At 33.5% G+C, this 19,301-nt stretch overlaps 1 protein-coding gene across 1 annotated transcript in view; it reads right to left on the bottom strand.

Annotated features, from left to right (window-relative positions):
- osp (myosin phosphatase Rho interacting protein outspread) overlaps positions 1-19,301 on the bottom strand; it is a 236,164-nt gene that overhangs the window by 141,085 nt on the left and 75,778 nt on the right. The gene's annotated exons all lie outside the window — the stretch shown is intronic.

Below are 19,301 nucleotides of genomic sequence, written 5' to 3'. Positions count from 1 at the left end.
CTTTGATTACATTATCGGGTACATAAATCTAACTTTTTATGGACAAAAAGATTGGGTATCGTGTGCAGTTTCGATATTAAATTAGTGTTGTTTTCTTTGTTGGGTTTTGTGTGAATAAATATTTGGGAATTAAAGCCTGAGCTGTGGCCAAGTTCGGTGATGATGTAAGAAGAGGATAACGTAATGTTATGCGTTTTAAAGAGGTAAAAAAAATCTAAAAATAATAGTAATAGAAAGGCCAAGTCAAGTCGATAACAATACAAAATTATTATTTGCATTAACATACAAATCGTAAATATCATACAATATAGGGAACCATCTAATAGTGATACTTCAATGCGTATCTTCGTTCTAAACCTATCTCTAATTCAATACACACCTGAAAGATAATAGAACCATTCTATACAGAGCTATATGTACCTAGTGGAATATTTTACTAGAGCTTCTGGTATACACATAACTGTATAACTTTTTGCGACAGACGGACAGGACGTCGACACGCGTGTCATTGTGTAAGAGGGTCAACGGTCGGAGTATATAGATTAGGTGCTTCGACCTTTGGAATTCATGGGCGTACCTGGGCTGTGCGTGAGAGGAACGACTGTTGGTGCTAAATGAAGCTGTGTGTATGAGAACTAATTTTGATTTTGAACACCAATACCAATATTATAAGAAGGTAATGTAATAGATTTATTGGTAAGTCGTGCAAAAAAGCTGTTACTAATAAAAAAAATATCTTTTTTTAATAAAGTCATACATTCTTTTAATAAAGATTACTAGTAACGCAGGTAGGCTCTCGTTTCAGTCCATTTAAAAACGTGTAGCCAAAGTTGTTAGTTCTATAAAATCATACAATTAATAAAATATTTGGATGAAAACCCAGTAGATTAACACAAAACCATGACCAACTGTGAAAAATAAATCCGCAAACATAAACAATTTCAACGATAATCAAGAATCTCAAACACTAAAACCGCAAACAGAAACATTATTCCAAAAGCACCAAACAAAAAGGGTGAAGATACCAAAAAAACTTGTATCTAAGCAAGCTAATGACCAGGCCCTTGGTCGCCACGAAATTGGTCGTAAAGCGAAAGATTAACAACATTAAACTTTATACCTTCTTGCTAACACGCTAATCATCTTAATTTTAGCTATAAAAAGTGAACAAGACATTTAAAATACCTACTGGTTGCATAAAACTTGGATGCAGGATGCATAAATAAAATGTAACATGGACCTAGGTTCTGGTAATTAACTATTTAAATAAGTAATGTATAACAGACTATTTTTAACTGCACATATTTCTAAACACATCTCTATGTTTAGAAATATGTGCAGATTAAAATCGAGATAAGTGCCAAAAACCACATTTGTTTCCAAATCAAGAGTGTAACATGTATTATTATAAAAAAATACAGATATGGGCATAAGTCACTATTTAATATTTCAATAACACATCGCTTCAGCCTCTGCCTTGAAACACGAAACATAACAACCGTTGGAGAGTTCCAAAACCCTTCATTAACTCACAGATAGCTCATAAACATTTCGAATTTCAAACACAAAAATCCACAGGCGCAGCATAGAGCACGGGAGCTTAGAGTTAAGTCTAAGAATTATTTCCTCAACAATCGTAAATTCGACGCGGACAGGCGTAAAACCGCCCCGGGATCGGTGCGGTTCGGTTATTTATATGTTTACGGATTGAGTTATAAGCGGTAGCGATTTTATAAGCCATTTTTTAAAAGATCTTTGTTCTTCTACTGAATCGTATAGTAATTTTCTACGTATAAAAATATGTTATCTGACTTGTAAATCTTTACTTTCTAAGAAAAATTCTTATGTTTTATGAGTGTTAAAATTTGTTAAAAAGTCGCTTCGTTTTAAAAGATTGTTCATTTTACGATCTCTCCATAATTTTGGCTGCTGGTAAGCAAACCATACTTGATTCTTTAAAATATAACGTCATACGTCGATTTAATTGAAATTATTAAACCACTGAAAAACCAAGGTTGATAATAATTAAAGTAGACGCTAGTTTTCTTAACTTAAACCACGATATCTAACTTGCATTGACATAATTTATACCCACCGAGTCCATATAAAGCTGTATTAAAATGACGTATCACTTCATCAATTATTCCTTTTGGATTTATAGTTTTTTTATTGTCCCAATGGAAATTAATGGGGCCATTAAATCGTTGGATAAGCTAACAGTGGGACATGGGGTATGGGACCTACCTGTACACCTGTTTAATTTTAAGCTTCTATTTATGTTAATCTTTAAACAATTACCATTAGAACTAACCTTAAGATTTGATTAACATTTTTTTTTTAAGTTAAGCATCTTTTATTACAGAACTTTTTTTAATAAATGTGTGATTTCATGTTTGATATAGACAAATTTCAAATACTGAAAAGAACCGAAATAATTTCACTGAACTTTTATTTCTATAAAATCTGACTAACACTGTTTGGAAACAATGAACAAAAAAACCTTAAAGAGATAATGAAAGACAAAAACATTATTTGAATTGTTAAATTTTGAATCATTTTTTTTATCTTAAGTCCTATCAAACTTTTTTTACTTGGGTAATCCAATAAATACAATAATTTGCTACTTACAATATTAACATTAATATTTACAAAAACGAAAAGCATCCAGAATTGACTCTTCCACGTTCACATGAGATATATTCGCGAAAGTGTAAACTATACGATTAAATATCGATTGAAGAGGGTCGTGAGAACTGGGGGACTTGCGCTTTCAACGGCATGCGACGGGTAGGTGTACCACACGTTTACCATAAATGGGACAAATTATTAACTATTATAATTATGTATTTCAGAGTAAAAACGAAGTACCTACTTTGAACTAGCAATAGCCACCTAGCTTAAAAAATGCCAAATGTTATATAGATCTGGACAAGATCTGTGTAACAATATGTACAAAATAGTAGTTCTAGAAATAATAAAAATCTTTCCGTTTATCCATCCTCGATAACTTTCACGTTTTTTATATTACTCAGATCAAAAGGATAAGTCATTGATCAAAATATGAATATTGTGTGCATAAGTATGCGTTCAAGCAGATTAAGGGTACTTTTACACGAGCAAAGCAAATACGCTGAAGTTTAACTTAGTTTTATTTTAGTTCAATCTATAGCTAAACGTTATGACTCGTAGTGCCGGTTTCAACACTTGCTGATCATTATCAGCAAGTAGTCAAACCGGCGTAAATTTCTGATACCCTATACACTTTTTGACTTATATTTTCATGCATTTGTCATTTTCACTGGCAGATAAGCGACGATATCCCAGAAGTTATAAAAGATTTACATAAATAAAGAAGCTTATAGCTCATCAAACACTTAGTAGTCTTCGTATTTGATAACTTATAAGGGTAGTAAGTATCAAGGTTCATATTAACCTTTTAGCCCATACACACGTCACATGAAAACTGGAATATGGAAAGCCTAGCGACTCGGGCGCCTCGACGTCTGCGCACGAGTCTGTTAGATTAATCATGTGGCTAACATGCGAGGATTTGTGAAAGTCGGAGAAATGCTCCTTAAAGGGGTTACTTGATATCGCTCTTTGACAACTTAGATACGGCACTAAAGTGGAAATTACTCTTACCTTTAGGTAATAGTATTTATATTAAGATGATCTTTACTGTATAGGAATCTATACTAATATTATAAAGCTGAAGAATTTGTTTGTTTGAACGCGCTAATCTCGGGAACTACTGGTCCGATTTGAAAAATTATTTCGGTGTTAGATAGCTCATTTATCGAGGAAGGCTATAGGATATACATATATCATCACGCTACGACCAACAGGAGTGGAGCCACGGGGGTGAAACCGCGCGGAGCAGCTAGTGATGAGATAAAGTGAAATACGTAAATAAGGCAAACATTCAAAGAGGAGTGCACTGTGCAATGAGTCATTTTCTAAGATTACCTAACTTACCAAACCGTAAGGTCAATGCATAATTTTTAAAGTACATAAATCAGCATCAGCAATTGAATATCTGTGCCTATCGTTGACTTTTGCCTGAGTATCAACAAGCAACAACGGGAACTTCTAGTTTTAACGTCTTCATTATGTCCCAAAGATCACAGAAGTTTCTATTGAATCATTATTGATTACTTATTTCAGTAAAACTATAATAACTACTAACAATCTGAATACAAAAGGCGAAAAAAGCAATATCTCATTAAATGTTTACTTTACAACAATCGAAATCACGATCGATACATTTGAAAAACACGCAGACTATAATAGAAAAGTCAACAATGTCACTTTCACATCGCGAAAAATAACAAAGCGGTGTCAAGTTCAATGAAGAAGTACACAATAGCGTAAATATCAGTTGTATCACGACTCGAGCTAATGAATTTTATTCATGATTCGTATTGTGATCGATTATTCGCTCTAGTAAAAGTCTCGATATTATCTTGCGACATGGTCACTCGCTTGAAAGATTATTTAATAATTGAAATTAATTATTGGTTTTCTTAAGTCAACATTGGTAAAAATACACGTTAAAATAAGATTTATGAAAACGTCAACGTCATGTTATTACAGATACAAAATTCCTCGAACATTCTATCGAAATTTAAAAATCGAATCATCGAAACAGATTAAAAAATCCAAAACGGACAGTTGAGTCGTGCATTGTTCACTGGCCCAATGACTCTGAATTCCAATAGTTCCGATCGGGTCGGCATCGACGCGGGGTCGTTACGACCTCGTCACGGATTCGCTACCGGCACAATTATCGCATCTAGACCACTCTCACTGAATCAAAAGAACACCGCGACGTAAAGAAAGAAACGTCAGGTGCGCTCCCATTTCACTTTCCAAACGCAACCGCTGACGTACTTTGGACTCAAAATTTTAAAGAATACGGTCTATAATTGGACAGTGGAAGCAACAATTATCAAGATTTGCACGGAAACCCTATAATTGCAACCATTTCATTTAACTAAGTGTTTAGGAAATTGCTTTAGATATAGTTAAGGTTGATATTGCGATTAGAAGTTTAATGAGCTTAACAATAATAATATGTGCTGAAATTTAAATGGCTGTTGAAACTCGTTTCTCGATCGATGTACACGCAATCCGAAAATAAGAGCAAGTAAAAAGTGGAAAAGAGAGAAACTGAAAGTGATTCCGACTTTTACCATGTGCTTTATTTGACATTTCATTTGCAAGTCTGTAATGAAATCTGTTTTATGTAAATTAGGAATGATTATTCATTCACTTCCACGAATTTCAGTGCAACATTTAAAGTGGATTTTTTATTGAAAATTAAAGCTCCTAATTAACTGTCGAAGAGTGGTTAAATCGTGAGAGAGTTTCTGTTTTATCTCTGGTAGAAACTAACAAAAAACATCGGATTGGCAGCGTCGTTACATGCACATGTTAATTAAATCGATCAATAAAGATTAGTAAACATCGGACGTCACTTTTTGAAACTCCTTATTTATAATGACCAAAAATATAAAATTGAATATTTATAATAATTAAAACCAATGCTATCTGGTCTTCATGCTTCAGCTCAATGTTTCATTTCATTCATTTTAAATTGTCGTCTTGATATTTTTTTTCACATCATTAAAAAATCACACTTCAACTAGCCAACCAAGAACAAAACAATTCCGCATCGAACAAAAGTGCAAACATTATAAGGTTATCAGATATTGTATCGTACCTAATGATGGACCGTTTAGTTTGGTTTAAGAACGTGTATGTCCGGTCTATATAGAATTTTAATCGACCATTGTAATGGTGTCATGTTTTACTTTTGCCTCTTAACCCATTGACCACCGTAAGCCCCGATCGGGGCGCGACACAATAGATTTTCTATTGTGTCTGTGATTCCGAGGACTGATGGATTAATTGAATTTCCTTACCATAACCTTGTCAGTTACGTCATTATTATTTTGATTGTGTTATCTGAACAAATAATTGCACTACCAAATTCAACAATAGAAAGGTCAGTTATAAAATTGATTACAACGAAAATGTAAATAGTGGCACTATGAATGAAACTTTGCAATCTTAATTTATTCCTTCGACATTCAAGAAGAATGTGGGTACAATATTTTGACATCTCACCTTGAAACCGTTTGGTTTAACGTACATAGGTAACATTGACAGGTGGTATAATCGCGTTTCCATATCAATTGTCTTTGAACGACTACATTCGTGAGCCTTGCGTTCATGTTCACCTTCTAACTGAATTAGATCGGCTAATAATTAGCCTGTTTATGATAATTACGTGGAGGCCGATTGAATGACAGTTTAATTATTGATACAGCGGGTCTCAACAATGATATCTTTGATTACCAAGGCCTGTATTAACGTCTTACTTCGGTACTATAACATTATTTAACTGTTAAACTAAGCCATGTCTGTAAACGTGTTATTAGCACATAAACATTGAACTTGGAATGTTTCGAAATGTATTTAATTTGATTTGTACTCTCGGAATAATTTAATATAACAACGTAGACACAATTAATTGCGTTTGTATAAGAAAAAAAAAACATAAATAACTAACATGAAGTTAGTTTCGATCGTACCATTTTCTTATTATTCCAATCCATATGTACTTGAGAATTAATTCTATAGAAATATAATAAACAGTGTAAACACAAATACAACATAGACAAGAATTATCACATTAATTGTATTACCTGACCTCGCATATCATCAAGGAAGCCGACAAACAATTACTAAGTTTTCACTGACGTTTTCCATTCGCCAACACCCACTTGACTTTCCACACACAATAGTTAGGAATCACTTCACTCACTTTCTATGTCAATAGAAATTATTGCTGGCGGCAATTAAGAATAGTCTCTAGCTATTGGTGTTAGAGTTGAAGTTTGAGTGATGTTAATGACAATTGTTTTCTTTTGTTGCTTCTGTCAACCTGTTAACATTGACGTGATCACGTCGGTGTATAGGATTGGGTTACGTCGTGCATCATTTGTTACGACATTAAGTATCAAATGGTTAGTACCATTAGTAGCTGTGTACTCGCTTCCGGGGTCCTTCGAGTCGGATTCAGATAGAATGCCTAGAGGCTAGTACGGCTTAGTGTCAGTTTTTAATTAATTTTGAACATGTTGTAATTATTTAAATCTTTTACGGTTGTTAGGTTACACAATGCATATATTTTAAACAAGATATTTCAAACGCTTTAACATCGAGTCATCAAACTTAGAGATTCAATTATAAATTTAGTCTTCAAATGCAATAAACAAAAAAAGTTATATGAACAACATGCGTATCGCATACCTTCAAAACCTTTGTTTTGTGTGCGAACCAAATCATAAATAACTAAAACAAGATGATGATAATTTAAATACAACGACGTGTTAAAAGAAAGGATTGCATGAAGACATCGAGACGGACAGGAATGTGAGGAAGCAATGAAAGTGAAAAACAACTGATGGTATTGTTCAATCTCCTGTTAACTCTCATTTATTTATTAACTGGCTCATATTTGGAAAATGTAGGATTGTGTATTTGATAATAAACTTTTTATTTACCTATGTAGTGGTATCAGAAATAATAGATTTCTATTAAAAATGTGATAAAATAGACAAACGAATTGGAGTTTGACACAGTAATGTAGATAAAGTCTGAAATTATGGCACAAAGGCTACTTTCTATCCAGACAAGTGAATAAAGCCGCGAGCTACAACTAGTCCGTCGTAAGTCCTACCTTAAGCTCCTGACACATAGTGCTAAACTAGTAAGAAACTATACATTTATTAATCATCGCAAATTATGCTTATCTAGATGACTTCGTTACGTAATCTTTATCACTAAAGAAAATCTTGAAAAAATGGAGCATTTGAACAAAGGTGCAGATTGAATCAAAAACAATGGTAATAATGAATAAGTTGTAACAAAATAAACATGACATAACAAACACAAAGCGTTAAGCGTGGGATACGTTGCAGACTGTAGTAGGTGTGACGGACGGACGGCATTACCGATGATTACATTATAATCATAGGGTCCTGTTCTCACACTGGGACAGAATGGGATCGGAATGTGAGCGGGATTGACTTGTGAACTCTCCTTTCAATCTCTGTCAGGAAATCCTAGTGCTGTTTTGAAGATAAAACTACTACGGGAGAGTACTTCATATTATCATCTTACTAGTAGATTGGCTATATGCGCTAGGATTATGAGCGCTTAGTGGTGGATGGTGGATGGATGATTGTCACTGATACGCAGAACTAAGCGAACCTAGATGAAATTACAATAATAAATAGAGATAAATTATAGACTACATAATCACATTTGCGTCTTTGTTACCGGATTCCACGTGTGATACGAGTTGAATTTATTATTTCATACACTGCCAAGGGTTAGGTTTAGAGCATATGTATTTTAATCTAGATCTTTACCTCGGGCACCGTATGAAGATTGACTGCCTCGTTAATTACCAAATTGATTTTCGTTTATTGATCGAAATGTCCCAGGTTCAAACGTTGATTCGTGCGTCTTATATACAGCAGAAAGAAAATAAGCGGATGTTTTCTATCTTGGGACATGGCGCATGTGCAATTTTTCGTCAGTAAATCAAGTTAAAAACCACTATAAAAATTTAATTTTATATACTCCGCGAAATTTATTTAACGGCGATGGTCTTATCTGCAAATCTTGATAACATTTTCTGAGTTATATGTGTTTTATTAACTCTCTTTTCAACGCAATGTTGTTATTAAAGATATTTTTGTTTTAAATATACAGTTATAAGTTAAGCCTTAATAAACATACAATAAATATTTTGCATTGCTTTCTGGAAGCGCATATTTATGTGTTGTTGTGACTTGTAAATGTCGTAAATTTAATTTAGAAGTACCTACTTAACTACCTATACCTAACTACCTACGATATTTTAGTCATTTTATTTAATAGCCATTATAAAATAATAATTACAGTATTTATTTTAGGTACAAGATGTCCAATAACCTTCCGAAATATTTCGTAAAATGTAAAAATAAAGCAAATTATCCTATTATAGTTCAATTAAAATTGGCCAGGGGTCGTTACCAGTTTACCACGCTGCTCTAAATAGACAGTGGAGCGGGCGGGAATTTTAATGGGCGCCATCTTGTGAGCGCAATGCTGCGTATGCGCATGTTTTTTGCGCAAATTGTTCGCGATAGGGCTGTCCAGTTATACCTGAATTAAGTATGGATAACGTAATCGTCAGAGCGATTAAAGAATAACTTTGCCAAAAAGATCATTTAAAACATGATATATAGATCGAATGCCTATCAAGTGTTTGGAACTTAATTGTTAAAGTGTGATTTAAGAATATAGATACTAGTTTTAGAGAAAAAAAAAAATACTTTATAAATTAAATTTTGGCAACCCTATTGTGTTTCGTCACATACCTTCATACATGTGCTATAAATTGGTCCTATTATAAATTACTGTGTCACAAAAACGGTTCGTCAAAATGGTACGTGCCATCGTTTATAAATATTTAACGAGGGTTTACACCTGTTCGTATTGATATTGTTTTATCGCTTGTTTTATTGTTCTTTGGTATTATTTGAGAATTAAATTTAATAGTTTTATATTTATTGTATTAGTATTTTTTTTATATTCAGCAGCGGGAAACGTTAGCTGTTGATGATGATGATTTACATTTTTTTTTATATTTTTATGGAGTGTTAGATAATGTTTGAATTTGGAAGATATAATGTTGCAGTCAAGTATCATATATTTAAAAATTAATGACTTTATAGCGGATTTAAAACTCGATTATCTCACATTATTCGCCGGATGTTTAAACGTTTTATTTTATTTTATATTCAATGAGCGTTGTCGTAACAGCAGCACCAATAATAGAAATTAATTAAGTAAATAATTAAGGGAAAATGGTTAAGTTTTACCTAGTTTCAGATGTACTTTATTAACCATCTGGATGCATGGCGCTCTACTACAATGCGATTCTCCCGGAATTTTCCGAGGTGTTCCGGAATAATCTGAGGTGTTTCCAAGCGTCTTTGACAAGGAAACCTCCAAAAAAGGGCATATAAATTTCTTAAAGGCCGGCAACACATTCGCGGTGCCCCTGACAACGCGAATGCTTATGGGCGGCGGGCTTCACTTTCCATCAGGTGACCCGCCTGCTCGCTTGCCCGCTTAAGTATATATAAAAAAAAATTCTTCGTATTTCAATTAAAGTATTGAAACACTTATTTCTGTAATTACCTTTCATTTAATCAAAACTGATAATCTTGCCATTTATACATATAACAATTCAATGTAATTAATTTAAATAAAGCATAACAATCAAATGATTTGCCTCAACGGAAAATCGAAATCAGATCATATCGATTGAATTACATTATTGTTTACTTATTATACAATACTAGCTTAGCGCCCGCGACTTCGCCCGCTTTGTCTAAAACCTAATAAATTATAAACATGCTAAAACGTTCGTCTTGAATCACTTTATCTATTAAAAAAAACCGCATCAAAATCCGTGGCTCAATTTTAAAGATTTAAGCATACAAAGGGACATAGGGACATAGGGCCATAGGGACAGAGAAAGCGACTATGTTTTATACTATGTAGTGACGATGGATTAGGGAATCTTTCACAAACACATCCCAAAAGATCAAAGAATCTTCAAAACTTACGCAACATAGAAATCCAAACACACACTAATATATTATGTAAATCGCAATATATTAGCAGAGTTAACAACTTTCACTAGAGAAGAGCCATTACGTAACATATTTGAATTATTGATAAATCTCGCCAATAAAGCCAATATCAGAATTATCAGATAACCTTCGGAGTAAACCTGAAATATAACTTCTTCTCACAATAATTCACGCTTTTATGTAATAGCGATTAATTTTAATAAATTGACATTCTATAAAAAGATTGTAACTAATTTGTAATCAATTTGCTACAATAGATAACACCTTTCTATTTTTTAATCAATATTGAAGTTATATCTTCGAAGTAATAAAATTAGAATTGATATCAGACGTAACAGAGACAGTGAATATAATAAAGCAAGTTGTAGCAAGTTTTATTAGCACTAGCTGTGCCCCGCGGTTTTACCCGCATTGCTCCCAGCTCCGCTCCTGTTGATCTTAGCGTTACGATATAATATAGCCTTATAGCCTTCCTCGATAAATGGACTATCTAACACCGAAATAATTTTACAAATCGGACCAGTAGTTCCTGAGGTTAGCATCAAACAAACAAACTGTAGCTTTATAATATTAAGTAAAGTATAGATTAGAGAAAAGGTATTTACTGGGCTATAAGTCTTCATTCATCACTTCACATACGATCTTTTCCTATATAACCCTTCTTTTTCCCCGTTTTCCAGAATATTCCTAACCCTATAACAAACTTAAATTCCATTTAAGGCGTGACCACTATCCATTCCTAACCACCAGAACCGCCTGAGGCACGTCTTGGTGAAGTCTGACGACAAAATTACAAGGAGTAAATACCAACTGAATTCTGCTCTAACTCCATTACAGGGTAACTTCGACACTTAATAAAACGGTATTATTATTATTAAGCCTACAGCTTAATAATTACATGGTTTTGTTATAGTGTAAGCAGATAAACAGATTAAAATAAGAGTGTCCAAAATTAAAAAATAAATAAATAAATATTTAATTAAAATTAATTATTTATTATTTTAATATTATTATTAATTAATAATTAATAATAATATTAAAATAATTAATTAAATTGAAGCGAAGAGTGAACCGGTACCTACAAGGAAAGCGCGTACCATCTTAGACCGGCATCTTAGCTTTCCATCAGGCGAGATTGTGGTCAAGCGCTTCCCTATCTAGAGTAAAAAAAAATTATAAGATACAAACTTTAGTGGTTTTGGCAGAAAAGTGGAATATAGTAACATTATAGATACGTCTTTTTGAAATTGAACATTACTTGAATTTTTTTTTTAATATGATATTTAAGTTTTAATTTAGCTCGAACTGTTGCAAAAAAGGCACTCTGACTACAGATACACTCAAATAAATCAATTCTATAGTACAACTGTTCGAAAACCTATAGATAAAGGGATTTAAGGGTAGGTACTTAAAACTCTCAATAGAAATAAAAAGGCTGCCTTTGATATGTTAGTGAACTTAGCAGATCATTTTTAGCAGATCAAAAAAAAAATGTGAGTTCTTATCGCGTGCAGTTGAGTTCTACAGTTCCTGATACTTTTTAGAAATAGTTCTGGCGTTTTTACCTTAACAAACGACATTTGAAAAAACCCGACCTGGACCCGGCTTAACGTGATGCTAAGACGTAATGCTACGACGTGATGCTACGACGTGATGCTACGACGTGATGCTACGGCGTGATGCTACGCTGTGATGCTACGGCGTGATGCTACGGCGTAATGCTACGGCATGTGTTACGGCGTGATACTACGGTTTAATGCTACGGTTTCATGCTACGACATGATGCTACGGCATGATGCTACGGCGTGATGCTACGGCGTGATGCTACGGCGTAATGCTACGGCGTGATGCTACGGCATGATGCTACGGCGTGATGCTACGGCGTGATGCTACGGCATGATGCTAGGGGATGATGCTACGGCATGAAGCTACCGCATGATGCTACGGCATGATACTACGGCGTGATGCTACGGCGTGATGCTACGGCATGATGCTACGGCATGATGCTACGGCATGGTGCTACGGCGTGATGAAATATGTATGACATAAATAAATTTTCTAGTGTTTCATTTTACGCGAGTATTTCTAAAAAGTATCAGGAACTGTAGAACTCAACTGCACGCGATAAGAACTCACATTTTTTTTTGATCTGCTAAAAATGATCTGCTAAGTTCACTAACATGCCTTTGATCCTACCAGCTACTACTAATTTACAATTAACATTTAGCAACAAAGACCACCGAATCCTAGTCACCAATCAGAATGCGATCATCACTGTCAAATGAGTCAGCGATGAATCGAGTTCATAAATAGTTCCCAATTGGGTCAGCTTTTTGGATCACACGTTTTATGGCGGTCTGTATACACGCGCCAAATGTTCTTGCCTTGTGCGTTTTATTGTTTCTAATTGTGTTTAATGTTAATGATCTGTTGCATTTTGTAAATGTAAATGTTTATAATATAGCCTGTGGTTAGATAATGAAAGGAAGAATGAAAAAGTAGCTTAGAAAACAATCGTCGACCAAAAAGTAGCTGTTCGTTTATTCTTAATAGGATTTATAGGATATAAAAATATCGGCAAATCGTAATATTTTCATCCGATTAAGAAAGTTGACGACTACAAAATATGTACCATTTAAATACAATTTTCCTGAATATTTTGAAATATTTCACGCTTTGTGTCTATGTTGCTGTTTACAATTAATAGTATTTGACACACGTATAACATGTATTTGCAACAATAACCATCACAATTTAAAATGTAAAGCACATAAGAGCCACACTAGTAGAACTTATTTTAATGCGTAACGGTGCTTCTGAAACACATTCATAATTTTCTTTGGGTCAAGAAAACGGCCAATTTATCGAGACCCCTTTCAAAGCAACGTTGTATCCAAGAGCCCTTTGCTATAACACATTTCGGAGTTCTTTTTATCTGTGCAACTAGTGGCACGTCCCTTTAAATATGGCGCCATAAGTACGTGACAGAAGAAAAGGCGGGAAACAATGGCGGGCCGTTATGAATATTGAGAGCTCAAGGGATAGTCTGTGGTACGCTTCACTGAATTTCGCCGCGCGCCTAAATAGGCATTCGACTATGAAATCACACATCGGAATGTATCGGCCTACTGAAGTACGTTCCGTGTCATATTTGACATGCTCTGAATTTGTAATTAGTTTTCTTTGCAATACCTTTGTTTGGTAATAATGTGGTATTCATGACTTTCTATATCCACAACTTATAATATCGGACAGTATTATTCATACTCGATTAACTCTATAACAAAATTCATATGTATTATGAAGATTGACACCTCATACAGTGGCACATTGAAAAATACATTAAATTTTTACGTCTTAATAAAACTATTCAAAACATCTGAATGACCTGATAATGATTTATGAAGGCCATAAAAATATGCGGGTAGATATAAAATGCTATTTACTAGTTATTAAGCATTGTATTATATTTTTTAACTCGATGGTTGCTCTTTGGTATGTCCTTGATAAACCACAAAACCATAAGCTACCACATGTTTTGAAATATGTATTATTAGGTAGGTACTTATCGTGAATTCTGTGAATCAGAACTTGAATTGTATTTTCAGAATTCGTCAGCTTAGACGGATCAATTCTTCGAATTTATAATAACAAAAATAATTACAACTAAATGACTGAATATTAATTAGCAACGCTGGAAATGTGTTGTTGCTAATATTTAAGACAAGGTCAGTATTTTGATAGACAGACTATGTTTGTCAAATCAACAATAATTCTCATTGATGTTTCTAAAATTGTAGCGAAATCCTATCCTACTAATATTATAAATGCGTGAGTTTGTGAGGATGTGTGTGTGTGTTTGTTACTCTTTCACGCAAATACTACTGAACCGATTACAATGAAATTTAGCACACATATAGAGGGTAACTTGGATAACACATAGGATAGGTTTTATCCCGGAAATCCCACGGGAACGGGAACTACGCGGGTTTTCCTTTGAAAACGCGGGCGAAGCCGCGGGCGGAAATCTAGTTTATTATGGTTTGAAATTCTTTCTTACCAAGAAATACTACTAATAGGACAGTATAGTGCAATAATGGGTTCTTATTTTAGAGGCTTTCGCAATAAGTCCCCTTCAAAGCCCTAAATCTATATTTGTACTAGTCTCATACGATATAGTAAAACAGTTGTAGTGTAACAAACATTAATGTGCTGTATTTAATAAATAAATTGATTTAGTCGGTCGTTTTCCACAGAAACACAGCCGTAAAACCGCGGGAACAAGTTATTTCAAGTGTTCGTATGAATCTATTTACTACAATAGGAACACAGCAATGTGCAGTTAAAATATAACATGATAGACCGCCGGTACTATATTTCTACGAAACTGCGCAAACGGCCGAAGCCCTTTACAGCCCTGCACACATTGTCCCATAACTATTATTACCCCACATGCTAATCTACCCCATAACACGTTCACACAACCACTATAATCCCTTGAACCACTTGTTCCAGAGAAAGAAGTCGTTAAGCCGGTTTACAGACATTTACTTAGATGGAAAAAAGTAATGGGTTTTATGTAATTATAATCTTAAGTCTATTACGTGAATTGTGATTGTTATATCATTTGTTATGTAAACGTCAGTGCTATCTAGAGCAAATTTACTTTTTATCTCGTAAAACTGTGAGGAAGAACAATATTATCACAATATTGTTTTGAAGAATTCACACAAAACTGTACGATACAGTTACGTTTATCTTCAAGTACCTTATTAAGTTATTAACGCTTTAATGTGTTTGGTCGTTTGTTTAATTTAAATGAGGGTAGACCAAAATCTTTAACTTTTTTATTAATCCCAAGCATAACAATGGGTGATGCTTTACACATACTCGTGTACGGTGTAATTAATGTCCAACATTTTTTTTTAATAAAAAAATGTTGAGTGACAGATGTCACAGATAATATTTAATTTTGTGTTGCCAACAATAGACCCTTGTAAAAGTTCACATGAATAAAATTATTATAGTTAAGTGTTGCATGTTCGAAGCGGAACACAAAAATAATTGAAAACATATTTGTTATACTGATCTAAGTGTCTAGTTTTTATTGTAAACTAGCTTTCCGTCTGCGGCTTCGCCCGCGTTTTCAAAAAAAAACCCGCATAGTTCCCGTTCCCGTGGGATTTCCGGGATAAAACCTAGCCTATGTCACTCAGAAATGATGTAGCTTTCCAACAGTGAAAGAATTTTTCAAATCTGCCAAGTAGTTTCGGAGACTATTCAATTCATACAAACAAACAAACAAACAAAAAATCAAACCTTTCCTCTTTATAATATTTGTATAGACAAACAATTTGTTACCTTACGCTCCGTTGAATTTTGACATATGTTCTACGCGATATAAGTCAATTCATGCAGTCGCGATTGGTCAAGGATATAAAAAGACACCACCAAAAAGCGATCAAACAAAGCCAAGAATACGTAATAATTCCATGAAATTGTTTAAAAAAAATGAATAATCTCATTCAGACAACAAGCTCATTAGAGGTGAATTAAGGAAATAACTTCTACGAAATCCGATCCTTTTTTACGTCGGTTTATCCATAATTATATGACATTATCGGCAAAAGGAATAAGTAAAGTATCTTTGAGGAAGAGAAACGAAACGGAATGATTCCGATTGTATGCCCGCTAATGGATTCGAGACTGATTTGGTAATTATTGTATTTTAAAGCTTTTTGACGGGTTTATTACCGGATACGAAGTTCACAGAAATATTGATAAAGTAATCGACAATAATTTGCATCGAGTTGTCATTAAAATTTTAAATTATCATTAAATAAAAAAAGTATCTTACCTGAAAATGTACAGGTCAATTTGTTTTTTTGAAAATACATTTCCATAAAATATTTTTTTCCAACCACATTATTCTATCGAGCTAACTATTAAATCAAACTAAACCATGAATAGCTAATGCACCAAATTATCATCACTTTAAGTCCTGCAGGCACAATTAGGCGGCCATCTTGTGCAATCCTTCAGGATCTGACTCGGGGAATGATCATATTTTATCTTAGTAGCTGTAGGGGCAATAGACGAGACATTTGTCAAAACGCGCGGACTTTTTGTTGTTTTTACTTCTATTTTCTAGCTTTTGTATATGATGGTGATAATATTTCAGTAAATTGCACGCCTCATAAGCGAAGCGTTGAGGTGGGTACTACTGTCACTTCGCGCAAAACGTCTGATTTTTCAAACTTAAAATGTCTTTATGTATTATCATTGCACTTGTAAGATAATACATACACACACTAAGAACACATTAAGAAAAAACACTATTTTTAACATTCATGATATTTTTGATGTCATTTTTGTTATTTAAACTAGTTAAAAAACAGTTTAAAAAAGTTCTGTCTTGGACGTCCGTGTGTCTGTATGTGCGGAGGATTTTCTTGTTAACACGATAGCGACCGAAATACTTTACTAATCGAGTCTTTTTTTTTCTCTTACGCTTGAGTATGCTCAGGAATAGAACCCTTTCATTTTTCAGGGTCTGATTCGATGTGGTTTAATTGTTATTAAATAAACAAAAATAATAATTTATAAATAATTATTAAAAAAAATTATGAGGCGTGCACTTTTGGTTTTTCCAAACTATTTTAAATTTCCAGAGAAAATGGAACGGAGCAAGTGTAAAATTAAAACTTAATTGTTATGTGGAGTAGGTAATAAGTTAATAAATTGTCTGTATATAAAATCATGCAATTTTATCACATCTTTGAGCGATTACCAAACAACCGAAAAAAATCAAATCATACCAATCACAATGAAACTAGGATTAATATTTTGTTTTTCATATTGCGCTACAATGCACTGACATCCATTTTTCATGTATTTTATAGAGATACACCTGTCAGTTTCGTTATAAACAAGCAAATTTCTTATTAAAATGTCACCTGCGGTTAATTCGACACCAAACACAATGTAATAAGCTATTTCCGCATACAAACTTTACCAATTTATGTCCGATTTAAAACGTTATGTTTCAAAAGTGGGCCAACCACTTTTATATTTTCATTGTGAAAGGCTTTGACACTTGGGCTCTTACCTGCAACAAGCATAAATTACAATTAATAAATATGTAATGTACAGGGACAGATACAGTTGTGGAAACTGCTTTCAGGTGGAGCAAATGTCAGATAATATGTTAGTAGGAATTAACGGCATAGGTGGAAGGTATATTAAATTCATTTTGACTAACATTTCTGATATTTATATACATTTTATTGAAAAGGATATCTACTCATTACTAATATCTATACATAAGGTCGTAAGCAAATACCTATGAGAAAATCTTTTTTGGGACTGTCACTTATAACAATCATTAGTATTTTGGAATGTGAATTTTTATGAACAATAAATTAATTATCTTATATATAAAATTCTCGTGTCACAATGTTAGTCTGCATACTCCTCCGAAACGGGTGGACCGATTCTCATTAAATTTTCTGTGCATATCGGGTAAGTCTGAGAATCGGCCAACATCTATTTTTCATATGTACCACGGGCGAAGCCGGGGCGGACCGCTAGTAATTAATAAAATATCAGTCTAACGAATTAAGATTGTGCCCATCATTATTATAGGGTTCATTTTGTGTCATATCTCTATCATAAGGCAAAGGTAAGAAACGTCTTCTAATACAAGCATAATACCTATCACAAAATGATTAATCTAATATCTAATATACAATTATAAAGGCTAAAGTTTGTAAGGATGTATGGATGTATGGATGTTTGTTACTCTTTCACGTAAAAACTACTGAACCGATTACAATGAAATTTAGCACACATATAGAGGGTAACTTGGATTAACACATAGGATAGTTTTTATCCCGGAAATCCCACGGGAACGGGAACTATGCGGGTTTTCCTTTGCAAACGCGGGCGAAGCCGCGGGCGGAAATCTAGTACACTATATAAATACAAACTTATTAACTCATAAACTTAACGCATCATACGAAAGCAGAATTGAACGGGAAATGATTATAATAAATCTCAACACCTGCATTAGCTAAAGGAAGTGTTCGATTACACACACCGTTTATATATATTTACATTAACTAGCATAAGTTAACATAATTGCATTTGTGGTGTTTAATACTGAATATTTCGATCGATCTTCTCTTTAAAATTCGAAAAATCTAAAAGCATGAAAACATTAATTAAGAAATACGAATCACACATTCAAATCTTTCACTTTTATTAAAATTAAATATAACGTCGACTGATTAATAAATGTATATTTTTGTAAACGTAACAAATCTATTTCAATATCTTCTGTTCAAATTAATTTTCGATCTCTTTTTAGAGAGCATTGTGATAGAATTGTTATCAGTCGAACAAAAAATATGTAAATAAATTGTAAATAAAACACTTAATTTAATTAAATGTAAGCGGAAGTAATGCTGACTACATAGTAACAAGTAATTATTATAATGTATACTTGAGATAAATGCCAATACATATAGGAACATGTATCCGACTATATTTTTCTAGTTTAAATTATCTAACAGTAATCAA

This window comes from Colias eurytheme, chromosome 9, assembly GCF_061535395.1.
Source record: "Colias eurytheme isolate Ceu_HAF_F1 chromosome 9, ilColEury1 Martin Lab GWU primary, whole genome shotgun sequence".
NCBI lineage: Eukaryota > Metazoa > Arthropoda > Insecta > Lepidoptera > Pieridae > Colias > Colias eurytheme.
Note: the sequence above shows the minus strand (reverse complement) of the source record. Positions and strands in the feature narration are given on the sequence as shown.